Source organism: Rhagoletis pomonella, unplaced genomic scaffold, assembly GCF_013731165.1.
Source record: "Rhagoletis pomonella isolate Grant_MI unplaced genomic scaffold, Rhpom_1.0 Rhpom_scaffold_00464, whole genome shotgun sequence".
NCBI classification, from domain to species: Eukaryota; Metazoa; Arthropoda; class Insecta; order Diptera; family Tephritidae; genus Rhagoletis; species Rhagoletis pomonella.
Window position 1 is genome coordinate 60,633 of NW_023459018.1, and position 1,225 is coordinate 61,857.

Genomic DNA, 1,225 nt, shown 5'->3' on the forward strand with positions numbered 1-1,225 from the left:
CTCACTGGGTAAACATATCTCGAAACGCCTTTGAGTCTCAATTTCCTGCTGGGGTGGCGTTAAAAATTCCCGCTATTGCACATTTGTAATACGCGCATGTATGTACACATATTCAGCTCTCGCCTAGCTCCCTTTTGCAAAATCGTGAGTTCAAACGTATTTATATATATATGTATGTACATAAAACCGCTAACCCAAAAAAGTATATGCGAAGAGTTATATGTACATACGTATATGTACATGTAAACATACATACACCCTTTGCATCTTTGGTCAGAACTTTTTCCCGCCACTTGATCGCCAGCAATTATTTTACTTATACAGTTGTATAGACAAATCCCGTTTACATTAGTATATGCAGCTTGTGCTCATCGCAATACTTAAAAACAAAAAAAAACAAAACATTCCACTTAGCCCTCTTTTTGCGTTAAACTCAACAAAAAATAAATTCAGAAAATCTCAATTCTACAAATCAGAGCCACCCTATTAATCAAACGTCCATTTGTACGCACATACACAATTGCTAACATAAGGTACACCCTGCCCTCAAAAAGCGAGCAACTCATCTGTTAGGAAGACCCAAAAGAACACACATACATACATATATATATATACATATCGCTAGCTGTCGTCAGATGCGCTGAGGCAGGAAAGAAAAAAATAAAAAATAAAACTCCACCAAACATAATTATATATAGTAGTGCATATATGTATATCTACTCAATAAACAGTACGGCTACATATGTGTATCAAAATATTTCCCTCTTGACTCATTTGTACATTTCATATATGCATAAATAAGGCGCAAAATTAGGCCAACGATTTGTGTAAAACCCAATCAGCGTCGCACTTAAAATTTCGATTTTTTTCGAACCAGCCTAACAATATCAATCTCGTTAGCTTGCATGTATGTATGTATGTATACAGCGACATAAGTAAATATTTAAAACAAATATATACTGGTTGGTACAGCTGGTATCACTAGCCGGTGGTCGCGGTGTATATACGTTCGTACACACGTAAATATATATAAAAAATATTCTTGGCTAACGGCTTAACAAGGTGTACATATACGTTTGTGCATACACATATTCACAGTCGCACATAATTAGCGCTGAGCGACCGGGGGTGAAAAACAAATCCACTTGCTTCGCTCTCAAAGCAAAATATTTATTAACGTTGGAATACATACATACATGCATACATACGGTTACTGTACTCAGAC